At 35.0% G+C, this 26,793-nt stretch overlaps 1 protein-coding gene across 12 annotated transcripts in view; it reads right to left on the bottom strand.

Annotated features, from left to right (window-relative positions):
• The window catches only part of strbp (spermatid perinuclear RNA binding protein), a 128,370-nt gene that overhangs the window by 55,489 nt on the left and 46,088 nt on the right, over positions 1-26,793 (bottom strand). For 10 of the 12 annotated variants that reach the window (XM_067398213.1, XM_067398212.1, XM_067398221.1 and 7 more), the window contains one exon: positions 12,299-12,366. The gene's annotated coding sequence lies outside the window, so the exon portion shown is untranslated. Of the gene's footprint in view, positions 1-5,689; positions 5,849-9,890; positions 10,700-12,298; positions 12,367-26,793 lie in introns of those variants that run through there. The other 2 variants (XM_067398216.1, XM_067398215.1) reach the window with 2 other exon arrangements.

Raw genomic sequence — 26,793 nt, forward strand, 5'->3', positions numbered from 1 at the left:
GGAAAAAGGTGCCTGTGGCAGCATTTCTGTAAAACAATATTACATTGCTCCTTGTACAGCCCGAGACACTTTCAAAATGTCCAGTGAGCGGCGGTAAAAGCCCATTCAGATGAACTGATAAATGTGAATCTGACAACGTTCTATGTTGGTTGTTGTATGTATATTGGCAATTTGGAAATAAAATGGCCGGTGAGTGACGCTAAAAGGTTAATGCTCTATCGCATTTAAAAATACTCTACACTAAACCTCTCTGATAGATTTAACAAAAGCAAACGTGAGACATTTTTCAGCAACACATTTGCTGAAGCAACAATTGCATGTGAGCTTGCGTCAAGTCTTTGAGCCATCATGACTTTTCATGGGACTCATACCTGAGTGAGTTTTCTAAGTGAAATTCATTTCAACACCAATTTTGGCATGTTTTTCAAATGAGCCTATGTTGTAACAAACACATAAAACATTGTTTTATTTTATTTGTTAATATTTATATTAATATTTAACTTTTTAAATGCAGGAGGTATGTAAAAAGTCAATTTACCATTTAATGTAGCTCTCATGTACAGTATTCACCAGCTGATTCAGTTTTCCAAGGGTATTTAGTCAGTAATAATTGTTCTTCCTGGCATTTAACAGCACTATCAAGGATTCAAAGTAAACATTAAGAAGCTGGTTAAAAGGTTAATAAAATAAACTAAAACTTAAACGAAGAATGCATAATTTATTTGAATTACACTCAAAATATTTAGAGGACTTTTAATGGTCTTTACCATTTTAATCACAAATCGCTGGTCATGAAATTAGCAAGAATTTAACATATTCTGTATTCTTCCCTTAACTTGCAGACATCTTTTTACAGGAAGAAGGAGTGTTGTTCCACTCAGTGTTAATGGCTTCAAACAGTTCATGAGTAGCTGAAAAATGTCTTCCAGTTCGTTTGAGTTAAACGTGAGACCGAATATTCACTACAAGGTTTAAATCTGGACTCTGACCAGGCCAAAACATGAGCCTGATGGACCTGGGGTCCGTTCTTCTTACCTCTCTTAATACATGATTTGACAGATGCCAGATCTTCTAATTGTGATAACTGAACTTTGGCTAATTTGGTTCTTCAAATGATTTTGCAGATTGGATTAAAATATCTGGATTAAATTGTCTGAGATTACTGCACGTACTTGTGTTCCTAGAAAAAGAGGCAGATGTATCGATACTCGAAACCACCATCGGCAATGAAGCGATTGGCTGGTGTCAAAATGGAAATGTAGTGACATCATATAACTAAAAAAAGACATACAGTGGATGAACAACTTGATGAACTTCTGGAACTTTATAAGAAAACAGCTAAGCAACCAAACCAAACCCAAAACCCAAAACAAACCAAACCAAACCAAACCAAAAAACAAAACACACATATATTATATAATATAATATTATTATTTTACATAAATTAAATGCAGTTTTTTACATGATTCTCAATTATATATTCACGATTTCTAGTAGGCTATTTGCACAGGCTTTACATTTTTATTTCAATATTGTAATTAGTAATTTATTTAATTACACCTTTGAAACAGATTTGTTACGGGACAGCATTAATTAAAGTTTCTTAAGGGTCAAGATAAAGTTATCTATTGCGCTGCATCAAACCACTCCCATAATAGCCGTCGTGGTTCAAATTAATGCACGTACGGCAGACTGTACATCATGTATGGAAGACTCCAGTTAAATTATTAGGTAATTATTGAAAAATTTACTCTTGAGGGAATGAGTAAAACTGGCTGGGTCTATATTATGATAGACTACTCAACATAATATTATTTGCAAATTTATTTTTAAATCAATATTACTGTCCCAAGTTCACATTAGGGTACGCCTGTAAAAAAGTAGCAGTGGCTGGGACAGACTTTAAGATCACCTCTGCTTAAAAAGATGATATCTAATCCTGTTTACATTGCTGAGACATTTGCTTAAATTTTGCTAATTTCTTGACCAACAATTTGTGGTTAAGACAATTAAAAGCTTAGAGTTTAGCCATTTTGTACATACATTACTATAGAAAGTTCAAAACACATCAATACACAGGCATGACTACCTACAAAGTAGTAACAATCATAATCTTTCTGTTCAAATTAAACTATTTAACTTCTTACATGTTTATACACCTAAAATAAAACTACACAATACACACATGGGCTTGGGTTTTAGAAATGTTGGCAAAAACCTGATCTACAGTATTGGCTGACTCGTTTGTGCAATCCCATTAGGATTTTTTCAAAGGAGGAACCACAAAAAAATGACCTGGAATTATTAAATGAGATGCATCAAATTGATTTCCTCTTTAATGTTGCCTGAGGACTCCAATAACACACATGCACATGTTTAAATCCCCATATACACACCCATGCTCTGCCAAATAGCGTTTTATTCTAAAACCTTGAACTGCATAAACACACACACACACACACGTTACAAAAGCAAAATGCGAAGAATTGTTGTGGTATTAAAACTAGTCATTCTGAGAATGTATTAATGTAATAGCTGGTAAAAAAAGCTCTGGAATAAACCCACAAACTCAGACAGAAAATATCTTTTAACGCAAGAGATTACAGCTGCTTTTACAGACATCAACATTACATGCTTTCCCCCCATTGTTTTAGTCTCAAAGTCCAAACAACCACACAAGGCTGCTACTCTGAACATGAAAATAGGTAAACTACAGTCATGCTACAAGTGTATAAAAAAAATAAAAAAAATCACTACAGTACAAAAATAATCAGCCACAAGCTAATATTAACTTTACAGTGTACTGTAAGATAATTACATTATTTAAACCAATGAATAGTTGCAAGTTGCTGAACAAAATAATTACATATCAAGAGCATTGTTCATCAGTATTACTCAGTATAGTGTAACTACATTGTAACAAACACTGTTGCACAATATTACCAATAAAACGTGCGTCTGAGTACATCAGGCTCATTTACACCATAATCCGTCTCTTATTACAATAACGTCTTTTAATGTCTCTGTATTAATCACTTGTCAAATAATTCTGACAGCCCAGTTCACAAGCGCAAAAAAAAAAAAAAAAAAAACTAAAGGTTTCTCAAAAGCTGGAATTTGTTCATTGTGAGGTTACAGTGACACATAAAAGACGTCTACAGACTCCGCAGGATACTTGAGCTTCCAGTAGCTTTGGTAACACTGCAAACGTGCTAAAAATACAGCTGTCCATGTTACAAAACAAGGGCTTAAAGTGAAAGCCATTTAGAGTGGATTAGATCTTTGGAGAAGTGCAAATGGACAAAGAGAGGAAACACACACAACACTTGTTTAGCACTTAGAGTTAAGATACGATACTGAAAAAGAATTTTAATAAAGGAAGGAAGGACAAAAAAATATGAAAAGGAAACAGAGCAGGGCAGAGGGAAACTCCATCAGGACAATGAAGTGAATAGATGCAGGAAAGAGCGAAAAAATGATTGAAAACACTGCTGGACAAGAAAGAAAAGCAGATGAAGGAAATATTATTGAGTGTGTGCGTGTGCGTGTGTGTGTGTGTGTGTGTGTGTGTGTGTGTGTTTGTGTGTGTGCGCAGATACAGCCCACTCAACACTTTGTATCCCGCCGATAAATCAAGGAGACTCTTGAGTAGAACTGAGCCAAGACAACAGTTAAACACAGCACAGCGGTCAGCCTCAAAATCATCATCTTCCTGTATCCTCGAAACAGACCTCAAAGAGACACCACAGCTCAGACGCACGGCAGGTAAACTATAGGGGCCATGCGGGTAGTGTTTTATCTCTCTTCATGAAGCCTTCTTATAATAGTCAAAGTTTTTTTGACTAACACTCATAATTTTGTTTTACACAATTATTTTTCACTCTCTCACTGCACCTTAACAGGCTGTTTTTGGTACTGTACCTTTAAGATATCATATGTAGATTACCTCCGTTACGACGGCTAACCTATTATAAGTGAAATTAATACATATTTTATAAAACTTTACAATAAGGCTCTATTTGTTCACACTAATTGGCTACTTTAGTCATCATGAACTACTAATGAATAATACTTAGAAATGAATCTTAGCTAATGTTAATTTCAGCATTTACGAACACATGATTTAAATTAAAAGTCACATCATGTGTGCGTGCACGTGTGTGTATGTACTGTATAACAATTTACTTCAACAATATTCCAATTTTTCTATATACAGTATTCCAATACTTAAATTTCTAAAACCAAAATGTATTCCTCGGACATCAAGTAAATATACTCCACTTCTATGTACTTCAGTTTTTCTAATTAAATAAATAAATTTCATACTTTGGTTAAGGAATAATTTTATATTTAAAAATGTAAGTAATAAAATAAGATATTTGTGCATAGTTGGACGGCAAAATAAACAGGCTTACTACATATTTTGTTGTAGGAAGCGTATCCAATTAAACCCTACACATATATTTTCCGCTATACAGTTTATGTCATGTTAATTAATTTTGTATATGGTTGACCCTATGAAGCTTATGGAAATATATCATAATAAATTTCATGTTACATTACAAGAATGTTAGATTTGGTCACCACTTGATGCCCAATGTGTCTGAAGCAAAACCACCTGGGAATCGCTGCATTAGCAAGAGAAATACTGTTTTCCATCATCTGACCCTTAAAAAAGTACCCTTATATAACGGCACAAGGATCATGGCGCTCTCTCGCTCCTCTCTCTCCACTTCAGCTTCATGAGCTAGCACACAGGGCAATACGGTACGTCAGCTCCCCCGCTAGAGTCGCGTCCAACCTTGGGCCGCCGTGGCTCGGTATCATGGGCACCATCTGTTCATACTGCAATCAACACAGCAGGCTGCACGCTGCCCCCTGCTACTCCATACTGCACCGCCAACATGTGTGTGTGTGTGTGTGTGTGCACGTGTGACCTGAGGAAGCGAGGTATATTTGTGAAAGCGCAGAGACAGTGCAGAACAAACTCAGCATGTAGCTGCGTTTACGCAGAAAGAGGAATTTAGAACAAGTGTGGGTAAGCCGAAAGAGGAAAAACAGAGCGCGCTTGTGCACACGCATTAGCCGCAGCACCTCACGACTAGGCTGCCAAGTCAGAGCGGATCAGTGAATCCATTCATTCCAGGTCAATTTGGGCATGTTACTCGACAACACCAATTCATTAGCGCGATCCCTCGCCGTCTCTCTCAGAATAACCCACTCCCTTCGATATCCAGCAGTAACCACGACCCACAATGCACTGGGACAAGCAGTCTACGGTCAATCAGATTGAGCGATGTTGTAAATATTTCAGTGGCTGTCTCTTTCACTCTTCTCCATTCCTTCTCCCTCTCAAATATTCGTTTACTCCCTCCGTTTTTTTCTAAGTCCACCCAGGAGCCTTTGGCTTCCGAACATGATTTTTTTCACGAGTCTTTAAAACTAATTCCGAATCGGAACGGCCTGGTTTCCAGAGACCCTCTGGATTTAGAAATGAATGAATAGAGGTTTGGTTATCAAACGAGGGTGGCAGGAAGCAGGTTCATTCAGACGCCTACATGTGCGCTTTCACAGGCAGCGCTGACCTCGGGTGCACGGCTCGTACGCTCCCAATAAAACGGCCTAATTAGACACGGGGAATTCGTGCCGGGGGCCTTGAGGTTGAAAGAGTCTGAAGAGTTCATCATACCTCTCGCTTGTGTTGGGTTTGTTTGAGTGCACAGGAAGTGGGAGAAATCTGATGCCAGATTAAGTACTAAACATCATTTTTCCCTTTTTTTCCCTTTGGTTTTTCAGAGACGCCTGTACTTGTGAAGAGACCTTGAAGGAGAGTGAAAGAAAAATGTAAAAAGGTCATTGAGGTCACGTCAGTGAATTTTGAAAGCTTAGCTTACAGTTCCTGTCTGTCTCCATGCTCATAATAAAATACAAGCTTACTGCACAGTATACACTGAATACTGCCACCTTTGTTTTCTTTTTTAGTAGTATGTGAAAGTTCTATTCTGTATGGAGCAGAGATATATTAAATATTCATGATACATTTGTAAGGGGATGTGCTAGTGATATAATAAAGTATTACTGTGAATATATATATACAAATGACAGTGTGACGCATATAATCTTTTTCAATATTTCAACATTTATGTGCTTGCTTAAAAAAAAAAATGATAAAATCTTTTTGACCAAACAGTCAATGTAGACAAATAGATTCAAAATGTAAAATAATAAAATAAACAAAAAATAGTTGTTAACACAGTTTTCCACACAGTTTATCACTAATTTAATAACCAACGATTAATATTTACTCATTTTCCTTTGCACTCATGACTATATACATTAACAGTAATACATATATTTTTACCGTCACAAAGATATTCACAAAGAATGATTTTATATTGGCAACAAACTGCAGTAACTGCAGTAAATATATTAAACATTCTTATAAGATCTTTTATGTTAAATATATTAAATATTTTATGTTCTGCCCAGTGCTGGTAGTATGCTTTTACAAACATCACCTCATTTTCAGAGAGGTGTGCAGCTCTTGGGGGTTCAATGACAGTGTGAATGGAAAACCGATATGGGGCTTATGAGCTCTGTGTGTGTGTGAGCGCGTGTGTGTCTGCAGAGTGACGGGAGGGCGCTGTGTGTGAGGAGGTGAAAATCGGCTTGTCTCAGCAAAGCGCTGAATTCCTAACAGAGTTCAGTGACCCCAGGACCATCAGACGCACCAGCCAGAGAGGCAGGAAGATGTGTTCATCTCTGTGTGTAAGCTGCAGTTTTGACCCCTGACCCCATTTCCAGCATGCACCACTCTCCTAGTTACATATTCATCACCTCTCATCCTGCATTTCTGATTGCGCATGTGAACCACATCGACTCCGTGATGTGATGATCCAGCACAGAGATTAATGCGACGGATGGGATCTGCTGCTGATCAGAGATGTGTCTCAGTTCTCAGTCCATGTGTTTGCAGTACAACTCGTTCCAGTCATCTCTGCTATTTTGGCTTGATACAATGTTGAATCTTATGATCAGTGTAATACACTTTTCATTGAATTCTTATTTTATTCTTATCTTATTTACTTAATTTGATTTTTATTATTCATATTTTATATATTTGTATTTTTATTTATAGTCTTTACCACAGTTTAAATATATTTTTTTTATCTTTTTTTCATTTAATTGTTTACTTCCTTAGTTTTGCATGGTTCTTTTCTTATTTATGTTTATAATTATTTAATATTACTATTTATTTATTTATTTATTTATCAACAATTGTATATATTTTTTTAAAGGGGTCGTGAACTGCATTTTTTTCTAAGCTTAGTTTCAATAGAAGCTGTTTTTAGACTAACAAGGAAATTGAGTTCTGAAACTTACAGAATATTTTTTAAAGTACAATGACCTCTTATATATCAAAAGATTAAGGAAAATTTGATTTCTCAATCTATTAAAGGTAAGGTAGGCAATTTGTTTTAAAAAAACACTGTTATACTGGTTGAAACTCTCTTCACGTCCTGATAGCAATAATATTGCATACGATGTCCTACCTGCCTGTCAACAAATGTATTTCCATACCTCCGTGCACCTTGTGCAGACATCACATGTTGCATAGTTGTAGACAGACAGTCACAGAGGGCCACAAACAAACAGCAGCTGCCTTTTACTGTTCCTCCTGAACCAAAAAAAGTAGTTTATGCTGCGTTAATGCCATGTTGTATCCGTAATTATGAGATGGCTTATACCCGTGACATTCTACCCAGAGCTGTTCATGTCCTCAGACTCCAACTTATGTGTTTCCATGTCAACACTATAAATGGCGAAATTAATCTTTGGCAGTCAACTAGAGCTCTATAAGTTGTTTACATTTATTATTATTGTAATGTTATGTGCTTTGAGATAATTTAACGGCATCTTTCATCTTTTGAAGCTTTGCAGACTGTGCTGTGCGTTCATGTGTTCTGAAGGAGGCGTGGCTTAGACGAGCGCTTTGAAGGGAGGGTGGGATCTTACACTTTCAAAGCTAACTTGCAATAATTTAATAATTATTCATTAATATATTTTTTTTATATTTTCTTTTATTTTTTAATTCTAAACTTTTCCATTTTTCAATTCCACTGTTTATTCATACGAGTATTGTCTAAACTGGTACTTTTTGGGGTAACACAAATACACCCTTTCTTGTTAGGCCAATAACACAAACTGGGAGAGAACAGAGAGATTGCATGGTAAGATGGGCAAAAAAAGTGAAGCTCTGTGCCGACTTATCCCGCGGGAATTGTCGTCATGGCTACATCCTTCCAGAAGCAGCTCCCCGATTCCCAGGGAGCGACGAATGGAAGACAGGAGGAGAGAGAGACCGACAGATGGAACGGCTCTTATTGCAGTGAGAGGCTGAGAATTGAGATGGTACATTACCACACTGTAAAACAGACAGATGCATTGTCTGTGCACTGACACAACAAAACTCAATCTAACACTCCAACATAACCCATTCATTCCATTTAACTTCCATAATGCAATGTATTTGGCCATTGTGTTACATCTCGCTGTATTTTTCACTGTTACGGTAACCAGCTGTATGAACTAAAAAAAGTTAAATTCCTGCCGATTTTAAAATTAGGTAGGTTTGCAAATGCGTATTATTCATATTGCTCTCAGCTGAGGAAGCGAGCATCTCTCGTGTATCAGTGTTTATCTGTATTCATCAGTAGCGGTCGGCGACTCCAGGAGTCCCACCAGCAGACAGTTTTAATCAGAAATTCAAGCAGCTTCAGGCAGAACAGTGTCCTTCTCTCTGAGAGCAGCTCATGTTCATGTCTTCCACTGAACAGTCCTTTCAAGACATACATATTCAGCCCAATCCAAAACACAGCTGAAAATGATGAAAAACAGATACGAGATGCGAAGAACAAAGCCTGACAGAGAACAAAGACTTCACAATGAAATACAGTAGCACATACTCCTTCACAGGAAATGACAAAGAAAGAGAAAAAACTGATGTCATTCATCAGATGGTGAATTCTGATTAGATGCAGATTTGGAAAAATTCCAGATATAAGAAGAGAAATAATAGTTGTTGTTAATAATAATAATAATAATAATAATTTTGAATTTATATTTGTATTTGTACTAAAATAATACATTACTGGGTTTGATACATTATTAAAATTAATAATAATAATAATAATAATAATAATAAAAATAATATGTGGCATCTGATTTCAGAAAGAAAGGTTTAAAGGAAGAGAACAACTTCAAAGAATTATTGTAAATTATTGTGATTTTGGATTTTAAAAAATCCATAGATATAAAGATACGGTGAAAAAGGAAAAAAAAAAAAGGACGATATGAAAATAATCTTAAAGTATTATTACCATATTATTATTATTATTATTATTATTATTATTATTATTATTATTATTATTATTATTACCATATTATTATTATTATTATTATTATTATTATTATTTACACTAACGTTTTACATAATTTCCTTATCCATTTTATTATTTTTGTTTTATTTATATAGTAATAAAAAAGTGGCATCTGATCAGAAGATGGCTTCAAAAAAATTAAGTTTACTAAATGTACAATATCTGCTCTAAAAATGTCATACATATGTTAACTGATGTCAAAAAATATGTGGAGAATAAACCAACATTAGTCGGATGCTAAACGCACGATGAACAATTAACGCTGAAATGTCAGATGTACTAAAACCGCAGAGATAGAGGCGCGGGCTGCCAAAGTCATTGGATTCTCAAGGACACTGCGGCGAAAGAGAGAGTGTGTGTGTGTGTGTGTGTGTGTGTTTGATCGAGAGAGACGAGCGTGCAGGAATATGAGAGGTAGCCTGGGAATACACTCACGTGGATTGGCCATACCGTGTGCATGTGTGTCAATGCGTGGTTCTGAGGGCGGGGCTTGGCATCCGGTCCGCAAAGCATCCTGGTGGGAGTAGAATGATGACGGCAGGGTTTGGGCCAGTTTGGGCCGGAGAATCACGTTCACTCATCTCTACTGCTAATGAATCGAGGTTATAAGACAGAAGAGCAAAGTGGACTCAAGCAGACACAAGTTGTTAGTCTTCGCAACTTGCTCATCCTTGCAGTTCAAACCAGCAGAGACTGATTAGCCACCATTTGGGCAGGAAGTCAGAGCATGTTGGCCTGTCGGAACAGCGATACACTCCATTACCTGAACCAAGTCTGAGAGGAGCAATAGAACTGCTCTCAACATCCACTCCACTGCACAGAGAGCCAAAGCGAGCAGACTTAAAAGACAATGTTTGATTGGTAAATTTCTGCCCATGCCAAGGCAAGATCAATGCCAGCCACAACCATTACTTGGTTATTTTGTGCCCCAGACACTTAACTTCGCAATTACATCTTAGTAGTCATGATAAATGGGCCTTTCCTGTGTTGGTGGATACTTGAAAATGAGCCATCTCTGTGTGGACATAAAAGGTGTGTGATTACATTGCCAGTAGTCTATGTTTGGTCTCTAGTAGAGGTTTCAGTTGTACATCATGAGTGGTGATGAGGACTCTGAATAAGTAATCCATCAGAACAGAACTAACTGAGATTGTTCTAAAATTGATCTGGGGATGAAACCATCTGCTAGGGCTGCACGATCTGGAGAATCGAATTGGCATTTTTTTCAAATAAGAAATGCAATGGTGATTTAAAATACGATTTAAAACCCTTGTTTGCTGTGCTTGTTGTTTGTAGAGCTGCTCAATATATAATAATAATTATAATAATAATAATAATAATAACAGTAATAATTATATAATATAAATATAACATAAAAGGTGATATTATATTATAAATAATGATAGTAATAAATATAATATAATTAATATAATATAATATAATATAATATAATATAATATAATATAATATAATATAATATAATATAATATAATATAATATAATATAATATAATATAATATAATATAATATAATATAATATAATATAATATAATATAATATAATATAATATAATATATACTGTCATGATTCCTCAAATAAAGTAGAGTATTTCTTTTAAAATGTGTCGAGGACCTCGATTGGTTCCGATGTTTGGCGCAGATTATCTGGTATTGTGAGGTGTTCACAGATCGAATCTTGCACCTCCCGATCTGCTCTCACACAAATTGGGGCCACCCCGATCATATCAAACATGTTTGAAATTTGGGATTTTAAATCAGGAAGATTACGTCAGTTCTTTAACAACAGTCAATGAGAGAAGTGAATGAGAGCAACCGTGAAACCAGTTGCTGTATGGGTCCATTTGAGAATACCCAAGAGAATACGTAAATGTTTCTAAATACGCAAGTTGTTGTTCATCGCAATTTCAAAATAAAAGTTTAAACACTTGCTCTGAGTTTGCATGTGTTGATGTCCACATGTTCTTGTTCAAGAAATTAGAGTGGCTGTAGCATTTCTATTGTACAGAAGTGGCCAAATATTAAAGATTAAGAGGACATTTGAATTAAAGGGTTAGTTCACCCAAAAATGAAACTTGTGTCATTAATTACTCACCCTCATGTCATTCCAAACCCATAAGCCTTTCGTTCATTTTCGGAACACAAATGAAGATATTCTGACGAAATCTGAGAGCTTTCTGTCCGTCCATAGACAGCTATGCAACTACCACTTTGACGCTTCAAAAAGTTCATAAAGAGATTGTAAAATTAATCCATATGAATTGAGTGGTTTAGCCCAAATTTTCTGAAGAGACTCAATTGCTTTATATGATGAACGGTTTGAATTTAGGCTTTCATTTCACAAAAATGTAAACATAGGCTAAGGTTCATAGAGGCTCTAAGGAGTAAACAGGTATACGTTTAACTAAACATCTCCATGATACAAAATAGTGCACGGAAATGAGCCTTTCAGCCAACAATCCATCTCAAAGTTTAGTGGGAACACATCCAAGTGGCCATATGGATTGTGAAGGATTTAAAACAAGACATTTCTGAATAACACAATTATGTTGGCAATCATCGAGACACACCAGAGGCGGTGAGGGCAAATACACTCAAACAAACTAAGACTTCAACACTTGAACTGCATCCAGACCACCCTGTACTAATTATTCCCAAAATAAGCAGTGGGGGAAGAGTTTCTGTAAGCTCCACACCCATAAAGCACGTACTCAAAATAAACGCAGCAAACAGATCCAAGAATGGTCCGGTGGTCTTGAGTACTACTGATATATGTGCCTAACCCCAGCCTGACCCAACCAGGACGGCCTTGTTTGAGAGGTCGAGAGAGAGGTCACGTACCGTCAGCGCTCACTTCCTGGCCCTCACCAGCACCTGCTCACGGAGGACAGACGCTGTCGTATCTGGACCTGTTGAAAGAGAGGATCATTTGTTAATCATTCACAGGAGTATAAAACAATGGCTACTGGGTTGGAGAGAAACAGACAAGACACAAAAGTGCTGCATTCATGAGTGCCCTTTAATACATTGTCACATCTTAACAAGTTTTAAAGGAGCCGTATCACGCTAAACAGAAAACGTATTGTCAACAATGCTCAGAACGTAACGGATTCTCCACCATCCTCCCAGATCGTTTATCACAACAGAGGTAATTTACATATAGGTGCAGTAACAAAAACTGTCACAGAGAAGGTGGAAAGTGGTTGGTTAATTTTGGACACTGTCCATGTCGGTGTTATTTTAGTATATTTAAGATTGTATTATAAGTTTTTTTTATAAATATTTTGTTTTTGTTATTAATTTATTTCAGTTATAGTTTCTTAGTACATCAAGTTAAACTAAATGAAAGTGAGAAATATTGCCTCTGTAACTTTCAAATAAATGCTGTTCTTTTGAACTCTCAAAGAATCCTGAGAGAAAAAAAAAAAAAGTATGACCATTTCCACAAAAATATGAAGCAGCACAACAGTTTTCAACATTGACAATCAGCATATTAGAATGATTTCTGAAGGATCATGTGACACCGGAGACTGGAGTAATGATGCTGAAAATTTAGCATAATTTAAAAATATATTCAAATAAAAAAAATTTAAAAAATGAGCACAAGCAACTGTGGCTCTCGACTTGTGGTGTGAGATATTTAATAGCAGTAACAGATCACTTCAATTTAATGCTCAGTGTGTTTGAATGCACAATGTGGACTGCTTTTAAACATCACCTCAGTGCTCTCTGAATCATTGCTGATCCGGGGTTCTACATCTACCATTCCCTCAATGGGCTCCGGTGGGAGAACAACAACATAGCGCTCGCTTTATCACACTGACCCTGTGGTTGTTGTCCACCGCACCATGCAAGATCCAGATGGCAGAGAGTGAGAAATACAGATAACAGGAGCAGTACGGCATCACACAGCAGTTCTGCACTAGTCTACCATATGATAACTCAACTCCATCGCTGCGGGTGGTGGGTTGTGGGTGGGTGGCGAGCCGGTGCGCAGTGAAAATGCCACAACCTCCCAGCTCTGTAAACAATAACTGCTGCCATGATCATGAAATCACCATCCACTGTTGGTCATGGAGTAAATCCATTTCCACTGAACAACCCACCATCTGACCAATAATCACTGGACCGATGCTCCATGATCTACATTTGGAGCTGGAAGTAACACACCTCAACAAGCAATATTTTTTTTTAATTCAATCATGTGATTCAGTGAGTGCCTGTATCTAACTGTCCGTCAACCAAAATACAACATAAGACCATTACAAATAAAACAGAACTTACAATGTGAATCCAGCACTTTACTGCTAAGGTTTCAGAAAGCAGCTGTCTCACTTTTTCTTTTTTGTTGTTGTTGTGGTGGTTGTTTTTTGGAAATGTTCATTTTTTAACAATATCTGTAATTAACACATTGAAGCTAGAGTTGTCATGATCAAGTCACTGAACAGTTTTCTAAAATAAATCAGTCAATAACACTGATTCATTTAGAAACAAAACACCACTATTGGTTTGGAAAGTGAATAATGCATAGTAGAATAATAAATTAATTATTATTATTATTATTATTAATTATTTTATAGACGCATTAAATGGGTCAGAACAGTGGGAATGTGGCCTGTAAAAAAAAAAAATTATAATTATATATATATATATATATTATATATATATATATATATATATATATATATATATATATATATATATATATATATATATATATATATATATATATATATATATATATATATATATATATATATATATATATATATATATATATATATATATATATATATATATATATATATATATATATATATATATATATATATATATATATATATATATATATATATATATATATATATATATATATATATATATATTATATATATATATATATAAAATTTATTTATTTATTTTTTCTGTTCACTTTATGGTTACAGAAGTTTGAGTTGGTTGTTGTAATGACTAAACCAAGTGTGAAAACCAAATTTTTTTTCAAGTTTTCCCCCAAATCATTCAATCCTAAAAGGATAGTTTGCACGTACGGTGTTGCCTCCAGGCAACATGGTCTATTTTAGTTTGTTTTTAATAAAATAAGGCACCAATTGTTTTATCAAACGTATCTCAGGACAGAATAACTCAAATATTAATCAATAAAAGTGCAAAAAAGACCAAAACATGACCTACAGGGGTCCATTTTGTGTCCTGTTTCAGTACATGTGCACATGTCACATGACTCCATATTTTCTCCATTGAAAAGTGTTTTTTCACTTGTTTGTAACCATTTAATCACCCACAAAAATATGAGTCACCTTCACTGGCAAGTAAAGAAGTATTTTTAGGAACTTTACATTATCAAATGTTTTAGAGAAAATAACAAAAAACTGTGTGTTGCCTCAAGGCAACATTGTACCATAATGGAATCGCATATGGCCATACAGGCATAATAGGTTTGAATACAAATGTATCATATTTGTAAGGAAAGGAGTGAGAATTATCTAAATATGTTGCCATTTTCACATGATTTTGTAATGCACTTATGAGAATAGTAATTCACGTACTATATCTGCATATATTATGATCTGCACATTTTCTATAGCACTTCAAAAAGGTATAACACACAGGTAGCAAAGTCAGTTGATGAGGGTGAGGATGAGGAGTCATACTGTAATGAAGAAGATGAAATCATAGTGACAATCTGTCAGGGAGTGACTGAGGGTGAGAGAGAAGAGGGAGATGAGGATGAAGATGAATATGATAACTTGATATAATAACAAAGATATGATGTTTTGGTAATACTTGTGTTCCACTATGGTACAATGTTGCCTGAGGGCAACAGCTGGATATAAAAATGTTACTTTTTATTAAATATGAAACTTTTAATATATTAAAAACTAGATAAATTAGTTTAAGTGTCTAGTTAAAGAAATTGATGTTTTCAATAAATATATTTCTTTTTTCTACATGAAAATGCCAAATGTTTAAATTTTTCCATTGTGGTACATTGTTGTCTCGAGGCAACAAACTTTTTTAAATAAATTAAAAAATTATGAAAATGTTTGATATTGTTGATTGATATCGTTAATGTGTCCACTAGAATGAAAACTAGATATTTTACTTCATAACTTGTTAAATATGGATTTTTTTACACAAATGCATCGCTTCACTTCAGAAGGCCTTTATTAACCCCCCGGATACACATTTATGATGGATGGATGTGGATGGAGACACTTTCTTCAGCTCATACTCGTTGGTATCGCTCACTGCCATTTTAAAGCTCAGATGCAACAGGATATTTATTAATATATCTCCGGTTGTGTTCATCAGAAAGAAGAAAGTCATATACACCTAGAATGGCTGGAGGATGAGTAAAGCTTGGGGTATTTTTCATTTGAAAGTGAACATATATTTTAAATCATTTGCTGAAAATTTGTGTATTTGTTCATATAGCAAAATATACTGCAGAAAAAAAAATTGCAATTGCAATGTCAGTTTCTTCTAATATCATGCAAACCTAGTATATTTGGTTCATTCCATTGTCTATACAAGCTTAATACATGTACTAAAATGTCTTAATTCACAATCTCCCAAAAAATATATTCCAGAGGGTCACAATGATAACTATATCTGGAAAAGTAATATTCAAAATATTCAAACAACACACAGAAACACTTTTTCTCATTTGAAAGCCCTTATGTAAAACAGCAACATGTGACTGGAATTTTAAGTGCACAATTATCACAATTGTCAAATATTTGAGTCAAGACAATTATGTAATAATTTCAACTGGCCTGATGGAAGCAGCCAGTAATCTGTTCAAGTCAAGGATCAAGTGAGGAAAGTGAAAATAAAAGCAGTTGTGGGTTATAGAAATCTACCATTTATTAGTCTTGGAAGCACAATGGATGAAAACAATACTGTTAAACACAAGCTCTTTCCATCCAATTCCAAAATTATAATTCAGTCTCTAGTGGGCACTCAACTGCTGCGCCTGAGTACTCTTGAAACTGACCGCCCGTGAGTTTCATGCTACACCTCAATCAATGGGCATTTTGCCAAGACTAAACTGGTAGTGGCGCAGGGTCTCTCTATGCACTTCAATATCACTGCAGTGACTGGCGGAGCGGCACGCCTGATTGTTTGATGATAAATAAGGCAGAGAAAATTGTTTTTGCCGGGAGACGGGTGACAATGGGCCATCTCTAATCTTTACAATTGAAAAATTAATCTACCAGTAACTGTGTTTATGAGCCATACAGTGCCTTTTTATCCATCTACAGAAAAAGGGTGAATAAGAGGAAAGCAAGAGAAATTAGGAAACAAGGATACGAGAGAAAACAAGGAAAGCAAAGAGGGAACAACAAGAAAAAAAGATAGCAAAAGAGCCAAATAAAGGAACACAAGAAAGAAAACAAAGAATTGATGAGTAATAAAAGAAGAACAATATAACCTTCTAAAAAAAACAGCAAGAAAGAACGATTAATGTAGGAAATACAGGGAAATGCATTAAAGAGAAGGGGGGGGGGGGGGGGGCAAAAAAGGAAGCAAGGAAGAAAGCATAAGAGACAGAAAAAAGAAAGAATGGAGAACAGGAAAGACTTAAGAATAGGAAGGAAGGAGTAAAGTAATAGGAGAAAAGGGTGAATAAAAGGGATGAAGGAAGTATAAAAGAAAGAAGAACAGGAAGGAAGGAAGGAGGGAAGGAAGGAAGGAAGGAAGGAAGGAAGGAAGGAAGGAAGGAAGGAAGGAAGGAAGACAAAAATAAAGTATGAAGAAAAGGAAAGATGGGAAAGGAGGATATAAGGATGGAAAGAAGGATGGAAATTAGTCAGAAAAAGTAGTAAGTATACAGGAAGAAAGGGTGAATAAGAGGAATTGGAAGGAAGCATAATACAGATAAATAGCAAGAAAAGCAAAAAAAAGAAAAACAGGAAAGCAGCATAAAAATAGAAAGTATGAATATCAGGAACAATGGAAGAAAACGAAGAAAGGGGAAGAAAGTTAATAACAGGAAAAGAAGGAAGCAAAGGAAAAAAGGAAAAGGAAAGAACCATAATAGACAAATAGCAAAATGTCAGATGAAATGTTACATTTCACAACTGTAAATGTTTATTATCAGACATAATTTTCATCAATATTACACTGAGCTACAGAAGATCTAATGAGACACATGAAATACAATGAAAACGCAATGGTGTTTATGACTAAATATTGTGGAGATATATGGAAGCACACTGCAGTTGTTCTGTAAGACTGCATTGATGTGAAGCTGGTGTTTCAACAAGTCCTAGTGCCACATTGATCAAGCTGCACTAAAATAGAGGCATTAGCAGAAGTGTGATCAATGCACAGAACTCTAATTCAAACATCAATAATTACACTCTCATGTGAGCTGCTATGATACAAAGTGCTGCACACTCAATTATCCAGCAAAACAAATGTGAAGTCAGAAGTGAATAATGGCTACCTCACAAAGATGGAGGGCATGACAATTCATTTGAATTGCTTTCTGTCAAGATTACAAACTAACAAAGTTTATTTTTAAAAAAACAAAACAAGAAATTAAAAATGAAAAACAACTTGGGCACAATTTATGCTGGTCACGCGTTTATCCATAACGCGTGACCAGCATAAATTGTGCCCAAGTTGTTTTTGTATATGTATGTATAGTCAGATGACAAATACAGTCAGTCACAGGCAATTCACACTCCAATCCAGAATAATGCAATGTTGTTTGCTAACCACAACAGGAAAAAGCACACAATAACAGACAATCTATGCATGTAATCTCTCAATGAGTGTTTCAAATGCAAAACAAAACAAAAAACACAAAACAAAACAGCTTGAGATTATCTCAGAAAGCATTACATTTACCTCCGGCAAGTCATTTAGCGTCCACAGCATGTTAGTTCATTAGAGAAATAAACTCTAGAGGGGTGCATTTGACTAAATATTTGCACTATATTAGCTTGTATATTAATTATATTTACTTTACCTGTTAGTAAGGTCTTAATTATTTAATATGTTTAAATAAATTTGTCATGAAAACAAGTTATGACAGTAATTGTATAACTGATTATATATCAAAAATGATTATAAAATTATTTTTCAATTAGATTTAGAAGTTAATGCAAAACCTGCCTTATGTGCAATTTACTTTTTTTTTTTGAGTGTTGATAATTATATCTAAAAAATAAATAGCAACTGAATTTAATAGTTTGGGCTCTGCTGTTAATTGTAACCTTTAATATTATAGTAATGTGCAAGAAAGGGCACCCTGGACTAATTTACAGCATTATAGCTGAGATTTTTTTGTTGTTGTTGTTGTCCTTAAGAAAATTTTAATTATAACTGAATTTATTTAAAGAGAGGCCAAATCTGTTCAATAAACCACTGTTTAATTAAAAAGAAGAAAAAAGAAGCAATTTTATGTTTAGTTTTCTCCCCCTGCTGTACCGAATCTGTACCGTTACTTTAAAGTGATTTTTCACTTTTATTTACAACAGGATCTATATTTTAATAGGTTTAAATAAAAGATGTTTGTTATAAGAGACAATAAAAACAAATTTGTGAATCAAAACCACTCATTTCCCAGTACAAAATTAACTTGATTTTCAAAAGCCCATGAATTTGCAACAGCTGAATGTAACATTTCTGACAAGTCTCGGTCTCTGAGTAACATGTAATTATTTAAGCCACGAAATAAACTTCATTCTGTAAATGAAGTATAATGAACTACACAAAAAGCATTTCAAACATCTCCAGCTCATTTTATAATTACACAAAAGTCAAACATAGTTCAGCCCTTACACACATTATCACATCCGTCAAAAACTTATTTAGATATAAAACTAGTCCTTTTTTAGACAACTACTTAACCATCCTGCCCTTCTCCATTGGATGCAGACAATGAAATCCAATAATGTTTCCAAATAAAGTTAATAATAAATAAGCTCTTAAGGTATGAAAGCAATCCCAAGAACTCTGGCATATACGCAAAATGAGTCTATATATTTGTCACAATGAGGAGTGTTATTCCTGCGTCTAAATCTGTCTAACTCCACACATGTGTGATGAGCCAAGCGGGATCGTCAGTAAAGAGGAACGTGTGGTGATGATGGAAAGTGAAATTCAATTAGCGCTCTCAGACAACGTCTCCCACACAGTGCTCCACTTTGAATACTGGAGAAAAGGTCGCTTTCCAGATGAGAATAGCTCTACTGTGGGATACATGTCAAGCAGACGGTGTCTGTGCTATAAATTTTAATTGATAAAGGCCGATGTAATCTACAGACGCCTTCTTAAGCTAGGACACTGGATATCATATAAACGGCATCTTTTGCCACTGAGCCATAAAGCCCCGACTCACTACACGGCACGCATGCAAAAAATAAACTAGATTCCCCCGATTGTTTTCTTGACAGCTTTTTCAGGACAAACTTGTTTCTTGTCAGATAATGTTCTTCCTGAAAAAACGCCCTTCTGAACATGTTGTGTCAGACCTTTATAAAAACAACGAAAACGTTCAGCATTCCAAAGAACGAGTTTGCACCATCTGAATGCCAATTGACAAACCAGTCTGACTGCAACTCCGTTTAGAAGAACATCGAGGAGAATCTGCTGGCCAAACCCTAATGTTCTCTTGTCAGCAGCTATAAAGGTCAGGGATGCCATTATTATTAAGCACTAGTGCCCTTTAGCTTCCAGGAAATGCTGTCCCTTTAGAATTATTTTAACATGTTTTATAGAGGAAATAAAAAGGATTTGCCACAACATATTGAAGAAAAAAAAAAAAAGAAAAAAAAAATCAGCAAATTAACATCTAAATGATTTCCCACAAAATGGCTGTAAGCAGTTTTTAGTTAATTGGCCTTACTGCTTAAGTTCATGTAGATGGTTAAAGCAAAAGGCCAGATTATTTTTGCAGGAACAGCAGGAAAAGTGCTCTGCTAAAACATATAGAGTGTGTATGTATATGTATATTATATTACTGTGTTAATTTTTTTTTTTTTTTTTTTATTTTTTTTTCGGTAATGGGAATTGGGGTGAAATCTGCTTAAGTGTCATGAAAATCATGGCTCAATGCAAAATAAAAAGGAAAAAAAAAACTTAAGTGTCCTAAAAATAAGATCCTTTAATCAAAAATATTATGACTTGAACATGTTTTTGACAGGTTTCATGAGATTCCACCATTAGTACAAAATATGGATTCAAAAACAAAGACTATAAACATGAATGCCAACAAAGATTTTGGACACACTACAACAGTCTTGCAAAGAACACAAGCGCATATTCAATTTTGGCCAAGACTCGTTTTATTTCTGCCTTTTCAGAATTTTAATGTGTTTATGAATTTAACTGGTCAGATTCTTTTCTGTGTTAATTCAAATGACCATGAAAATCCATTAAAAAGCTTCAGCACATCCGTGTGAACAGAGTGACTGACTGCAGAGAGCCCTAATTAACAGTGCCAGCCTTAGACGTCCAGATGTTCTCCTCAGAGAGCTGACGACTGCATCTGAACACACAGAGAGGAGAGGGATAAGCACAAGGATAAAGTGTGAAAATAAAGATGAAAAAAAGAGAGCAAGGCCTAAAAGTATTCCATGCCAACTCATCAACGAAATCGCTTCTAGCTTTGGAAGTTCGTTTTTGTGTTAATATTGGCAAACGAAAATATTTGACAAATTAATTTTCGTTTTTTGTCAAAATTGTTCTGCAGGGCCAAATTTAATTCGACCGAAACAATGACGTTTAATTAGATGACTTGTTCTGACTGTTTTATTTCATGCACACAACTTTTATCAGCTACAACACCTAAACATGTCAGCTGTGCTGATGCACTATTTATTATTATTAACAAAAATGAGTAGAGCAAAATGTGTTCAGCTATAATATTTAAGAAGTCAAAGAACTATACGATGACAGGTTCTTTATTGGCATCGATGGCTCCATGAAGAACCTTTAATATCCATGGAACCTTTCCATTGAACAAAAGGTTCTTTATAGTGGAAAAAGGTTCTTCAGATTCTAAAATGTTCTTCACACTGGTTCTTTAAAGTAAAGTAAAAGGTACTTTAGGGAACCAAATAAGGTTTTTCTATGGCATCACTTGAAAAACCCTCTTTTGAAACTTATTTTTAAGAGTTTCATTTATCACCTGAGAACACAACACACTGAACAGCATTCCAAGTTCAATTACCAATATTCATTTTTTTTTTCATTTAGTATAAAACTGAAAAAAAAAAAAAAAAAAAACTTAATTTCAGTTTTGGAGAAACATTTATTTCAGTGCATAACAACATTCTCAGTTTTGCCACAAGGGATGCTATATATATTAGTGTAAACTGTCTTCTATGGTCAGTTTTCTTTCCTGTAACTTAAGGCCCATTCACATCAAGAATTAGAACTATAATAATAACTATATTAGCATCCACACCAGCAAAAAATTTTTTTTTTTTTTTTTTTTTTTGCTGCTTTAAATGCTCAAGATCCAATTATAGTTGTGGTGTTGACTTTGCAATTCTTTTACTTTTAGAATGATTTTTAGTTCTAGTTATCATTCTTGGTGTGATAAGGCCTTTAGTGCAATGATGGAACAGATCAAGTTAAAGGTGCCCTAGATTGTTTTTTCACAAGATGTAATATAAGTCTAAGGGTTCCCCTGAATGTGTCTGTGATGTTTCAGCTCAAAATACCCCATAGATTGTTTTTAATTAATTTTTTTAACTGCCTATTTTGGGGCATCATTAACTATGCACTGATTTTTTTAGCACGGCCCCTTTAAGAGATGCGCTTCCTCTGCCCCACGAGCTCTCGACTATAATACAGTGCATTTACAAAGTTCACACAGCTAATATAACCCTCAAATGGATCTTTAAAAGATGTTCATCATGCATGCTGTATGCATGCTTCGAATTATGTGAGTAAAGTATTTATTTAGATGGTTACGTTTGATTTTGTGTGAGTTTGAGGCTATGCTCTGTGGCTAAAGCTAACATTACACACTGTTGGAGAGATTTATAAAGAATGAAGATGTGTTTATGAATTATACAGACTGCAAGTGTTTAAAAATGAAAATAGCAACGACTCTCGTCTCCGTGAATACAGTAAGAAACGATGGTAGCTAACCACATTTAACAGTACATTAGCAACATGCTAACGAAATTTAGAAAGACAATTTACATTTAGAAAGACAATTTACAAATATGACTAAAAATATCATGATATCATGGATCATGTCAGTTATTATTGCTCCATCTGCCATTTTTTGCTATTGTTCTTGCTTGCTTACCTTGTCTGTGCACAGATCCAGACATTAATACTGCCTTTCCTTGTCTAATGCGTCGAATGGGCTGACATTATGCAAATATAAGGGTCATACATATTAATGATCCCGACTGTTACGTAACAGTCGGTGTTATGTTGAGATCCGAGTGTTTTCCGGAAGTCTTTTAAACAAATGAGATTTACATAAGGAGGAGGAAGCAATGGAGTTTAAAACTCCATTATGTCTTTTCCATGTACTGAACTCTTGTTATTCAACTATGCCGAGGTAAATTCAGATTCTGATTCTAGGGCACCTTTAAGGTTGATATACTTTTAGCTAGCTAACTAAAACATATTCAGTAACTCTACTCTACAACTCTACTTGGACGCAGACAAAATTGCTAACTTGCAAATGAAAACCTGAACCAAAATATAAAACTCCCTTTTGTCTCCTAAATGATCTTTAGCTATCGTTTTAACACATCCACATTTTCTGTGCTAAATATAGCAGTGTTTCAGCCATGTCCAAGCAAGGATTGAGACGGGCGTAGTCACACATGCACCTGCACACTCATTCTGGTTCGCCTACGAAAGGTCGGAGTCGTGCCGATGGCCTCTGCTGTGAAAAGCTCGCTAACTAGTGAATGATAAAAACATTCTCCTCTGCCATTCAACAAAAACAGCTTCTCACCAGGTTCCAAACGCCTTCCATGAGACCAGACGCATCCTGCAGAGATCTCTCACAGAGCGTTCCAGCCCTGTTTGAGCAATAAGGCAGTACTCTCCAGTGCCAAAGCAGGATTGTTAGCCCTGACTCCCGCAGACAATGGCTTAGCAAAGCTATTATAGCGAAGAGCCAGATCTCTTTGTCCCCGAGAGGAAAAAAATCCTCAACAGTATGTTTTATCAGACAGATCAGGACTTTTGACCCTAACTTAGCTACAACACTGTTCGAGTAGAATAGTAATGCTGGTTACTAAAGGTAGCAATTTGGTGAAGTGCAACAAAAGGGTTGAAGTGTTTAACTCTAGCTGCTCTGAAGATGATTTTCAAATGAAAACAACCCAGAGATTATCCAGCTCAGGTGTCTCAAATAGAACCTCTTATCTTGCAGTACCATTTAAGTGCCTTTGCTTTTAGTGAGGCGGGCATGTATTCATTCATGATTTTTCACTGGGAAAATAGGAAGCGGATGACCAATAGGAGGGACGACCAATATGATCAAATTCTTATATCACATATGTTTACATTTCATGGTATATAAAAATTCCACGGTATATTTTTTGGTACATAAATTCCACATTTTCTTTTCTAGAAAAACAAACCAAACATTTTATACATTACATAACATTGTAATGTCAATTTTGAATGACAAGAATGAAAAAGTAACACTTAACACTTTATATATGTTAACATTACTTAACTATTACTTAACATGAACTGACATCAAGATCAATAAATTAATTATTTGTTAATCTCATTTATTAACAAAAATCAAAAGCTGTGTCTGATAATATTATTGGAAGGACTTGAGCTAACATGAACTAACAATGAACAGTTGCATTTTTAAAATATTAAAGATTAATTAATACTGTAACAAATATTGTAACAGATTATATCAGTAACACTTTACAATAAGGTCTCATTTATTAACATTAGTTAATGCATTAACTAAAATAAACTAACAATAAGCAATACTTAGTTCACCCAAAAATGAAAATTCTGTCATTTATTACTCACGCTCATGTCGTTCCACACCCGTAAGACTATCATTCATCTTTGGAACACAAATTAAGATATTTTTGATGAAATCCAATGGCTCAGTGAGGCCTCCATTGCCAGCAAGTTAATTTACGCTTTCAAACGCCCAGAAAGGTACTGAAAACATATTTAAAACAGTTAATGTGAATACAGTGGTTCAACCTTAATATTATAAAGGGACGAGAATACTTTTTTGTGTGCCAAAACAACAAAATAATGACTTTTCAACTATCTAGTGATGTGCAATTTCAAAACACTGCTTCAAATCTTTTGTTTCAATTCAGTGGTTGAAATCACATGACTTTGGCACTCTGACCCACTGAATCGAAACAAAAGATTTGAAGCAGTGTTTTGAAATCGCCCATCACTAGATATTGTTGAAAAGTCTTTTTTTTTTTTTTTTTTTTTTTTTTTGGCAAGTATTCTCATCGCTTTATAATATTAAGGTAGAACCACTGTAGTCACATGAACTGTTTTAAATATGTCTTTAGTACCTTTATGGGCATTGAAAGTGTAAATTAACTTGCTGGCATAGATGCCTCACTCAGCCATCGGATATTATCAAAAATATCTTAATTTGTGTTCTGAAGATGAACGAAGGTCCTATGGTTGTGGAACGACATGAGGGTGAGTAACTAATAACAGAATTTTCATTTTTGGGTGAACTAACCCTTTAATGTTAGGCGATAAAAATCCAGCAGTTCATTGTCTGTTCATGTTACATCAGTGCATTAACAAAATGTTAACAAATACAACTTTTGGTTTTAATAATGTATTAAATGTTGAAATTAACATTAACTAAGATTAACAAATGTTGTAGAAGTGCAGTTCATTATTAGTTCATGTTAACTAAAGTAGTTAACTAATGTTAACTAATGAAACTTTATTGTAAATAAATAATACACAACCATTATTTAACAACATTAATTAATACAAGTTAGTGTATAATACAACTAAAAACATTTATAAATAAACATATCCTGTATAATTTAAAAACATACTATTGTTCAATGTTCAAACTTGTGCATTAAACAATACAACTTGAAATGTTAATTTCTATATAGTGCATTTTTATCATTAGCCTAGATTAATAAATGTATGCAATAAATACATAATGCATTAACTAATGTTAACAAATTAAATCTTACTGTAAAGTGTTACCACTTTCTAAACTTTGCAAAGTGAAAGATAAGATTATGAATCATACAGTTGCATAGCATCTCACTGCTTATTTCGTACAATGAGCGACACACTGACAGCCAGACATAAACCGTTCAGACATATTTAACTGCTCAGTGACACTAGCTGAATGAACTTCCTAATCTGTGGAACACCACAAAGCTTAACTTCACATCCACTTCTTGTTAGTGTGAGAGTTCGAACAATCTACTCAAGTCAGGCCTGAACAGGAACAGTGGAACTGAAATCGATAAGACACCCAGTCTAAACAGGTCAAGCTTTCCCCTCACAAAGAGTTCTCTGTTCATAATCTAAAAACACGGCCCCCTGTTCAATATAGAGCTCAAGCGAGCTTCAACCATCCATAAAACAAACCAACACTCAACGTCTGGGTCTCATTTTCCCAAGAGCCAAAATATTTACCTTTGCATGTTCTCTCATCCTGCATTGAGTGCCAAAGAAATCATACACTGGTTTAACATGCATATCCAAGTCAGGCAAAAAAAGGGCAAAGATTATGGGTATTATGTGAGGGCTTTGACTCTTTATTGAAATAAAGACAAATTACTAAATTAAAAAGTGATGTAATAGCCACTAGGCAGGGTTTCGGCAGTACAGATTACAGCGGTTAATCTAGTCAAGACAGACAGCTGTGATGTTGAAGAGTTTTTCACTATATTTAAAAGCACACTAGATTTAGAATAGATGTGCATTGCTCAAAGAATTGTTAGAAACAAAACAGGACAGAAAAGGGGGAGAAAAGCCCCTCTTCCGTTCATCACTCTTTACACAATCTGGGCCAAACCCAATTATTTTACTCCTGCAGTTACCATGGAGACTGGCTCCCTCCCACTCCTAGGTGTTAAGAGACATTGCGATCAGAGGCCAAGCCTGATGCTCAGTGCAGTTTGTGTTCTCACCTCACTTGTTTTTAACGCAGCTGCCGTCTCTTAACTGCTCCGGTTTACAGCCGCAACAGGAAACAGCTGCAAACTTGCTAATAAGCAGAAGTTGACTCAGTCAAAGCCACCTTATTCTATCAAAAGTTACCGTACATGAGAAGATGAGCTCATCTCAAGGTGTGTGACAGACAGTGGTAATGTTAATCCTGAAATCTGTTT

This window comes from Chanodichthys erythropterus, chromosome 10 (genome assembly GCF_024489055.1).
Source record: "Chanodichthys erythropterus isolate Z2021 chromosome 10, ASM2448905v1, whole genome shotgun sequence".
Lineage (NCBI taxonomy): Eukaryota > Metazoa > Chordata > Actinopteri > Cypriniformes > Xenocyprididae > Chanodichthys > Chanodichthys erythropterus.